This window comes from Triticum dicoccoides, chromosome 7B (assembly GCF_002162155.2).
Source record: "Triticum dicoccoides isolate Atlit2015 ecotype Zavitan chromosome 7B, WEW_v2.0, whole genome shotgun sequence".
Lineage (NCBI taxonomy): Eukaryota > Viridiplantae > Streptophyta > Magnoliopsida > Poales > Poaceae > Triticum > Triticum dicoccoides.
In genome coordinates, this window is record NC_041393.1 from 188615464 (window position 1) to 188625530 (window position 10067).

A 10067-nucleotide genomic window follows, 5' to 3' on the forward strand; every position below is an offset into this window, starting at 1 on the left:
ATGTTTGAAAATTCCTTCTAATTTGCTGCACATGGAATTAACTCACACACAAGTACACAAATATGATTTTTCAAACCGTTATGGTTAGTTGTTGCATGTAGATGTAGTTCGAATTTAAATAATGGTCATTAAATGGCTGAAAATCACTTAAATGTCTTTAAAAGGTCAAATGACCCCTAGAATTTTCCAAATTTTCACATGGAAGTTGTATTAGTGCATGTTAAATGTAGAAAAAAAATTAAAGGCTGTAAGAGGAAGCTATCTCCCGTTCGTCATCAAACATGCATTGTTCCCTCTCAGAACCACGAGCCTTCTAGTGAGTTGCTCCGGTTTGTGAGGGGTGTGTGTCCAAACTGTCATCAAATAGGCCAATTTTTTTACTGCGTCATCTTGGTGGCATGACATTACATCAAGCAAGGTTTCATGTTTTTCTGTTCATTTTTTAATTTTTTGGAACTAAAATGCCATGGCACTCCATGCATGTGTCCATGCCGTGACACCAATATGTTTGAAAATTCCTTTTGATTTACTGCACATGGAATTAACTCGCACACAAGTACAGAAATATGATTTTCAAACCGTTATGGTTAGCGGTTGCATGTAGATGTAGTTCAAATTTGAATTACGGTCATTAAATGGCTAGAAAATCACTTAAATGTCTTTAAAGGTCAAATGACCCCTGAAATTTTCCAAATTTTCACATGACAGTTGTATTAGTGCATGTTAAATGTAGAAAAAAATTGAAGGCCGTAAGAGGAAGCTATCTCATGTTCGTCATTAAACATGCATTGTTTCCTCTCGGAACCACGAGCCTTCTAGTGAGTTGCTTCGGTTTGTGAGGGGTGTGTGTCCAAACAACCCCGATCCTAAGTCACCCCGATCTAGCATGTAACACATCATATCACTCTGCGGTCTCATGCACGGTATTCCCACGGGTGCCACCTTACCTGGCCCGGGACCACTTGTGCCTTTTGGCTCACGTATATGATAGTGTCGCTAGCATCCATATGACAGAGAACTCGGGCCGACATGACTAGTCATAAACCCAAGGTGGCGCTAACTTACAGGGACAAGCATACATGACCCAGCAATGCATGTGTCAGTCAGCAGCGAGTGAATCCGGGTTGTAGCAAGCTAACAGGACTCCGGTAGACACCGCGTGTAATTTCCCCAAAGGGACATACGCAAGAGCAAAGAAGGACACATGCCGATCAATCCATGTGTTCCGAAGCAGTAGAAAGCTACCATGGCTCAATGGAAGCACCAGGAGACATTTCCCCATAAGAGAGGATACCAAGAATAAACAACTACTTTCATCAAACAGGCTAGTTTTTTTACCACATCATCTTGGTGGCATGATATTACATCAAGCAAGGTTTCATGTTTTTCTGACCTTTTTTAGTTTTTGGAATTTAGATGCCATGGCACTTCATGCATGTGTCCAGGGCGTGAGACCAATATGTTTGAAAATTCCTTCCAATTTACTGCACGTGGAATTAACTCGCACACAAGTACACAAATATGATTTTACAAACCGTTATGGTTAGCTCCTGCATGTAGATGTCGTCCAAATTTGGATTACGATCATAAATGGCTAGAAAATCACTTAAATGTCTTTAAAAGGTCAAATGACCCCTAAAATTTTCCAAATTGTTACACAACAGTTGTATTAGTGCACATTAACTTTAGAAATTTTTTGAAGCCCGTAAGAGGAAGCTATCTCCCATTCATCATCAAACATGCATTATTCCCTCTCGGAACCACGAGCCTTCTAGTGAGTTGCTCCAGTTTCTGAGGGGTGTGTGTCCAAACTTTGGTCAAACATGCCAATTTTTTTACCACATCATCTTGGTGGCATGACATTACATCAAGCAAGGTTTCATGTTTTTCTGATCTTTTTTTAATTTTTTGGAATTTAATGCCATGGCACTCCATGCATGTGTCCAGGGCGTGAGACCAATATGTTTGAAATTTCCTTCCAATTTACTGCACATGGAATTAACTCGCACAAAAATACACAAATATAATTTTTCAAACCGTTATGGTCAGCCGTTGCATGTAGATGTAGTCCAAATTTGGACTACGGTCATTAAACGACTAGAAAATCACTTAAATGTCTTAAAAAGGTCAAATGACCCCTAAAATTTTCCAAGTTTTGACACGACAGTTGTATTAGTTCACGTTAACTGTAGAAGTTTTTTTAAGCCCGTAAGAGGAAGCTATTGCCCGTTCGTCATCAAACATGCATTGTTCCCTCTCGGAACCACGAGCCTTCTAGTGAGTTGCTTCGGTTTGTGAGGGGTGTGTGTCCAAACTTCCATCAAACATGCCAAAAAATTTACCACGTCATCTTGGTGGCATGACATTACATCAAGCAAGGTTTCATGTGTTTCTTATCCTTTTTTAATTTTTTGGAATTTAAATGTTATGGCACTCCATGCTTAATTATGTCATAGGCGTGAGACCAATATGTTTGAAAATTCCTTCGAATTTACTGCACATGGAATTAACTCGCACACAAGTACACAAAGTATGACTTTTCAAATTGTTATGGTTAGTTGTTGCATGTACATGTAGTTCAAATTTGAATTACGGTCATTAAATGGCTAGAAAATCACTTAAATGTCTTAAAAGGTCAAATGACCCCCGAAATTTTCCAAATTTTGACATGACAGTTGTATTAGTACTAAAAAAATTCTCGTATATTTAAAACACCAGCCGTTGCCACTTTACTCCAAATTCATCTTTAACAGCTAATAAAAAATACAACATCACACACCGTTTTCTGTAGGAACCGTTTGCGATGAAAATTCCTAGGTCTATTTAAGTCTTCCTCCTTAAGCTTCGCCGGCTCGTCTGCTCTAGTGCCGGCAACCCCCAAATCCATGAATCCTGATCCCCATGCCCGCAACCCCTTCTTGCAATCAATGTTAAATTACGCAATGATGTAGATGAGGATAGTAGCCGAGGAAATTTCCACCAAATTTTGAATTGTCAAACTCATACCATGTGTGTAAAGCATAAGAATCATTTGCGATGCACACAATGGTTCAAAGTGAATGGTGTCCGGCGGCACCGTGCACAAAGGTTCCCTCCACATTTCAAAAGTTTTGGCCTATCGCCGAAATATCTACCCCCGCCCCCCTTCCCCACCCCCTTTTCTCCCCAACCACAAGTCACATTTCCCTTGTTTCCTCCTTCCTTCCTTCCTTCCTAAGCTATAGCAGATTCCTCGCTTGCCTCCTCGCTCTCACCGTCTCGCATCCTACCGCCAGGGTCGCCATGGTCTTCCTCAATGACCACTCCAGCGGTTCCTCCTCCGATGATGACCCCTTTACCACCCGGGTATGCCTCTCTTCTTCCTCTCAGGCTATGACTTGGAATGAAGGATTTTAACCCCGACGGTCGATTTGAGTTATTTCTTCCTCTTGTAGCTCCCTAGGACCATCAGTTGCAACGAATGGAGCGGGGTGGCTGAAGATCTGTCTGCTCGTTGCCATCATCAATTTCCATGCGTGAAGCTAGGTGCGTTTGAATCTATGGACAGTGGGAGGACATTTCTGGCATGTGCAGAGAAGGTTAGCCCCTCTTTTGTTGTTACAAATCATTTGTTATATGTGATTGAGACACTGTCACGGTCCCAACCCATTCATACCACACCTTCAACCAAATGCATCCCAAGACAATGTCACAGTTTGTACCTAGTATCTAAAAATGTTGCCATCTCATTAGTGATGCCATTAGAAAATTATTTGGCACTGTTTCATCAGTTTGTGCAGCCAACTTTAGTCCACACATCCAAGCAGCCAAGCAGTAAAATACTAAATCTTTATGGCACAAAGGAACTGGGCATCGGAGCAACTAGGTGCTCCGGAGTCCGAGTCCCTGATTTTTCCCGCTGCATCGGCTCGCCAGTACAGGGCACTGGTGCGAAATGTAGCAACAGTTGTCTTTACACCGGTTTTGTCATACATAGTGGATGGCCTTAGTGCTATTAGTTCTATGTTACTAAATTTTGTGCATGTACATGAAGGAAATATGCCCTAGAAGCAATAATAAAGTTATTATTTAATTCCTTAATTCATGATAAATGTTTATTATTCATGCTAGAATTGTATTAACAGGAAACTTAGTACATGTGTGAATACATAGACAAAACATATAGTCCCTAGTATGCCTCTACTTGACTAGCTCATTAATCAAAGATAGTTATGTTTCGTAACCATAGACATGTGTTGTCATTTGATGAACGGGATCACATCATTAGGAGAATGATGTGATGGACATGACCCATCCTCTAGCTTAGCATTATGATCGTGTTAGTTTCATTGCTACTGCCTTCTTCATGAATATTAAAAGTTCCTCAGACTATGAGATTATGCAACTCCCGGATACCGGAGGAACACTTTGTGTGCTACCAAACGTCACAACATAAATGGGTGATTATAAATGTGCTCTACAGGTGTCTCCGAAGGTGTTTATTGGGTTGGCATAGATCGAGATTAGGATTTGTCACTCCGTGTTTCGGAGAGGTATCTCTGGGCCCTCTTGGTAATACTCATCACTATAAGCCTTGCAAGCATTGTGACTAATGAGTTAGTTATGGGACAAAGTATTATGGAACGAGTAAAGATACTTGCCGGTAATGACATTGAACTAGGTATTGAATTATCGACAATCGAATCTCAGGCAAGTAACATACCGATGACAAAGGGAGCAACTTATGTTGTTATGCGGTTTGACCGATAAAGATCTTCATAGAATATGTAGGAACCAATATGAGCATCTGGGTTCCACTATTGGTTATTGACCGAAGACATATCTCGGTCATGTCTACATAGTTCTTGAACCCGTAGGGTCTGCATGCTTAATGTTCGATGACGATTGGTATTATGAGTTTATGTGATATGTTGTATCGAAGATTGTTCGGAGTCCCGGATGTGATCACGGACATGACGAGGAGTCTCGAAATGGTTGATATATAAAGATTGATATATTGGACGACTATATTCAGACACCAGAAGTGTTTCGGAGAAGTTTAGGATATAATCGGAGTGCCGGAAGGGTTATCGGAACCACCAGAGAAGTAATGGGCCTTATTGGGCCTAAGGGAGAGAGAGAGAGGGGGGCAGACAGGGGCTGGCACCGCGCCCCCTGAGGGAGTCCTGGATAAGGGGGTATCCGGACAGCCGGACTATATACTTTGGCCGGACTGTTGGACTATGAAGATACAAGACAGAAGACTTCGTCCTGTGTCCGGATGGGACTCTCCTTGGCGTGGAAGGCAAGTTTGGCGATTTGGATGTAGATCTCCTCCTCTGTAAACTAACTCTGTGTAACCCTAGCCCTCTCCGGTGTCTATATAAACCAGAGGGTTTAGTCCGTAGACAACAACAACAATCATACCATAGGCTAGCTTCTAGGGTTTAGCCTCTCTGATCTCGTGGTAGATCAACTCTTGTAATACTCATATCATCAAGATCAATCAAGCAGGAAGTAGGGTATTACCTCCATCGAGAGGGCCCGAACCTGGGTAAACATCGTGTCCCCAGCCTCCTGTTACCATTAGTCTTAGACGCATAGTTCGGGACCCCCTACCCGAGATCCGCCGGTTTTGACACCGACATTGGTGCTTTCATTGAGAGTTCCTCTGTGTCGTCACTGCAAGGCTAGATGGCTTCTCCAACCTTCAACCATGATGTCCCGGGTGAGACTTTTTTCCCGGGACAGATCTTCGTGTTCGGTGGCTTCGCACTGCGGGCCAACTCGCTTGGCCATCTAGAGCAGATCGATAGCTATGCCCCCGGCCATCAGGTCGAGTTTGGAAACCTAAACTACACTGCCGACATCTGTGGAGACTTGATCTTCGACGGATTCGGACCCGTGTCAGGAGCGTCGAACAATCACGACGAGCATGACCTAGATCTGCAGTCAGACAGTATTCGGGACATCGCACCTGCCACAGCTCCAGACTTTTCTCCAGAGCAGGCCGTGCCTTCCGAGGACGGGTGGATGGACCCCGCCCCGAAGACCGCACACTCATCGGCTTTAGAGCCGAACACAGACTCCTCTCCTAAAGGGATCTGTATCTCCGGACCCCCGGACTCGCCTCCGATCGTGTGTTCTGGACCGTGCGCATCCGAGCCCATTGAATCTAGTTGGGCCCTGGTTATGGAATTCGCCACCGCAGATATCTTTCAACACTCACCCTTCGGAGACATGCCAAATTCATTAAGGTCTCTCTCTTTGTCAGAAGACTCCTGGCCGAACTATGTCCGGCCCGTGCGGGATACGGAAGACGAAGAAAATCGCAACCCACCCACCACCCACTTTATAGCCACTATCGATGACCTAACACACATGCTTGACTCCGACCCCAATAACATCGACGGTATGGACGTCGATGTAGGGGACGATCTGGAACCACCGCCCACGGGGCACTGGACAGCCACTTCATCATACGGCGTCTACATGGTGGACACCCCCAAAGAAGACAATGGAAAGGACACAATAGAGGATAAACCCCCCGGGCCAAAGCAAAAACAACGGCGTAAGCACCGCCTCAGGCCCAGTCACAGTAAAAATAGCGATAACAACCCAAAGTAGGATGACACTTCAGTTGATTCAGAAGGCAACAACGGCCATAGGGACCCAGTGATGGAGCAGGACAAACCAGGTCATGCCGAATACAGCCGGAGCAGACGCCCAATCAAATAAATTCAGAGGGCCGAACTCATCATGCTACCTCCAAAGAAGAGAACAGTCCGGTTGACGATGCGGAACAAGATAACCTCCACAGAAAACTCCTGGCCACAGCACGGAGCCTGAAGAAGTAGAAGCAAAGGCTTAAGGCCGCGCAGGACACGCTCAACCGAAGATGGAATAAGGTGCTGGACACCAAAGGGAAATGTGGCGATAATCGCCACACAAAGAGCTACCCAAAGCGCAAACTGCTACCCGAATTTGACGACGAAGCCGCAGCACCCGTTCGACCCAAAAACAATACGGCTACTCAGTCGGACCAACCACCTCATGGTCGCGATAGAGCAGCCACTGATACCGCACACGATTTACGAGCGCTCCTGGACAAAAAGGGTAGTGCGGCCAGATCCATCTATGGGTCCAGAGGACATGCTCCGACGTGGGATGAGGGCCACCACAACGATCATATTGATCAAATACCATTCCGGAATCAACACCGGGAGCAACAGCAGCCGGCAGCATGCCGCAACATGGCCAGATATAGAGGGGCCGCACACCCCCTGTGCTTCACGGACGAGGTGCTGGATCATGAATTTCCACAGGGATTCAAACCCGTGAATATAGAGTCATACGATGGAACGACGGACCCTGGGGTCTAGATTGAGGATTTTATCCTTCACATACACATGGCTTATGGGGATGACCTCCACGCCATCAAATACCTCCCCCTCAAGTTGAAAGGACCAGCTCGTCATTGGCTGAAAAGCCTCCCCGAAAACTCAATTGGAAGTTGGGAGGAACTTGAGGATGCTTTCAGGGCCAACTTTCAAGGGACCTATGTCCGGCCTCCAGATGCTGACGACTTAATTCACATAATACAGCAGTCCAGAGAGTCCGCCCGCAAACTTTGGAACAGATTCCTCACTAAGAAGAATCAAATTGTCGATTGTCCGGATGCCGAAGCCTTAGCGGCCTTCAAACATTATCCGAGACGAGTGGCTTGCTAGACACCTCAGCCAAGAAAAGCCGGGAATGATGGCAGCCCTAACAAGCCTCATGACCCGATTTTGTGCGGGCGAGGACAGCTGGTTGGCCCGTAGAGGCACCAGCGACCCAGGTACATCTGAAATCCGAGATGGCAATGGGAAGCCACGGCACACTAAACACAAACGTCGGAATAACGATAGTCCAGACAACACAGCGGTCAACGCCGGATTTAGGGGCTCTCTACCTGGTCAAGGAAAGAAGCCGTTCAAAGGCAGTAAAGAGGAACCATCCGGCCTGAACAAAGTCCTAGACAGATTGTGCCAAGTCCATGGCACTTCCGACAAACCTACAAATCATAACCGCAGAGAATGTTGGGTTTTCAAGCAGGCCGGCAAGTTAAACGCCGAACATAAGGGAAGGGAAACACCAAGCGAAGACGAGGATGAGCCTCGCCAGCCAAACACCAGGGGCCAGAAATAATTCCCACCAGAAGTCAAAACGGTAAACATGATACACGCAACTCACGCAGAGTTCGTAGCCCCCCAATCCAATCCCTGGGCAAATTCCCCGATCACTTTTGATCACAGGGACTACCCGGCCAGTATCCGGCACGGAGGATTGCCTGCCTTGGTGCTCGACCCAATAATTGATGGATATCATCTTACTCGCGTCCTAATGGATGGCGGCAGTAGTCTTAATCTGATATATCAAGACACCATCCGCAAGATGGGGGTAGACCCATCCAGAATAAGTCAAAATAACGCCACCTTCAATGGAGTGATTCCAGGCGTAGTAGCCCGCTGTTGGGGCTCCCTCGTATTAGAAGTGACATTGGCTCTCCCGACAACTTCAGAAGTGAGAACCTACTCTTCAACATCGCCCCCTTCAGCAGCGATTATCATGCATTGCTTGGAAGAACGGCCTTCGCTTGCTTTAACGCAATACCGAACTACACCTGCCTTGAACTCAAGATGCCCAGTCCATGCAGTGTCATCACGGTTAGCGGAAACACAGAGCAGTATGCAGCAGTTCCCACTGCCGAACTCTAGGCGGCCTCTCCCACCAGAACACATGATCGGTCATCAAGACCACGGACACGGTTAGACAAGTCCAATACACCATTTTTCACAATGGCTCGGATAAACCTGAGCCAGGGGCCGTACATGTGTCCCCATAAATAATACAAGGGGCTGCAAACACGTAAAAAAAAGCCCACAATTTGGCTTGCCTCGTTAACAGGCTGAATCTCAAACATTTCTCGAGCATAATTAACTTTTCGCACGCTTTCCTTTTTATTTTTTACAGACACTACTAGTGTGACACCCTTCCAGGATACGGCACAACAGAGACACAGGCGTAGACGTGCAGCAGGGCCCCGCCCACAGGTTTCTCTTTAGATTAAGACCCTGCATAAACCTTCTTTACTGTCTCTTGTTGCTCGACGTCCCATGGGTATTTCATAAACCTATAAGGGATACTAGCGTTCTAGGCTTTTGGCCACAACAGATCAATGCACGTACCTGGAATCACAGGGTCAAGGGCATCATTCAGCCCAATATATATTATAAAGTCCGAATACCTTCGGGAGTGTTCGGCGTCACGAGTTTGGCCTTATATGCATCAGCTCCGAATCATGTCTTTGGTCAAATGTTGGGTTAACCCAGCTCCTGGGTTTGCTGCCTTACGTTCCGTTCTATCGGCTAAGGCGGCCAAAGGAGAACTACTGCGATTGTGCCCTGGTTATTCCGGATGACCACCTCAGTAGAGAAAGCCGAAAACTGACTGTCATGATATAGTGAGAGACTAGTCAACCACTCTAGGACTAATTGGAATCTATAGGATTCCTCCACATTAATGAAGGACCGGTCTACCGGTCAAGTACGCGCACCGTATCCGGAAGCTCGCGTAAGTACTAGGGGCTACATAGTAGCCCCACCTTTCAAACTCCTATGGCTAAGTGTAAAGTGTTACAGCTATATAGTCCGTTTGCCTGGTTCAACGTGCGATCACCTCCTTAACGGACCAAGACGTTGGATCAAGTGTGTTCACGCATATTTTCTCAAACACCCCCGCATTATATGCGTGGGGGCCGAAGCCAACGACAGCTAACTTTCACGTTATATGCATACATAAACATCCACACAGGAGACATTATAATACTTTTAGGCAATAATCAAACACATAAATTGTTTACATTGAATAAAATCGTCACTCAAACATGACATTCTTTGAGCATTGCGCCTCTATTCTACGGGCACCTTCTATGACCTGCTCAAAATAGTGCTCGGTTGGGTCTTGGCTTCCTGCCGGACCCTGGCTTGCAATGCTAGTGGCCTCCATATCCGCCCAGTATGTTTTCACACGGGCAAGAGCCATCC